General features: G+C 24.0%; 1 protein-coding gene across 1 annotated transcript in view; it reads left to right on the top strand.

Moving 5' to 3' along the window:
- Positions 1-267, top strand: part of gpbp1l1 (GC-rich promoter binding protein 1-like 1) — a 16,929-nt gene that overhangs the window by 15,095 nt on the left and 1,567 nt on the right. The window lies entirely within an intron of this gene.

The raw sequence follows: 267 nt of genomic DNA, 5'->3' as shown, positions 1-267 counted from the left end.
AAATGTAACAACAGCTATAATAAATGTAACAACAGCTATAATAAATGTAACAACAGTTATAATAAATGTAACAACAGCTATAATAAATGTAACAACAGCTATAATAAATGTAACAGCTATAATAAATGTAACAACCGCTATAATAAATGTAACAACAGCTATAATAAATGTAACAACAGCTATAATAAATGTAACAACAGCTATAATAAATGTAACAATGGCTATAATAAATGTAACAACAGCTATAATAAATGTAACAACAGCTAT

The sequence above is a fragment of the Nematolebias whitei genome, chromosome 9 (assembly GCF_014905685.2).
Source record: "Nematolebias whitei isolate Nwh7 chromosome 9, NemWhi1, whole genome shotgun sequence".
Lineage (NCBI taxonomy): Eukaryota > Metazoa > Chordata > Actinopteri > Cyprinodontiformes > Rivulidae > Nematolebias > Nematolebias whitei.
Note: the sequence above shows the minus strand (reverse complement) of the source record. Positions and strands in the feature narration are given on the sequence as shown.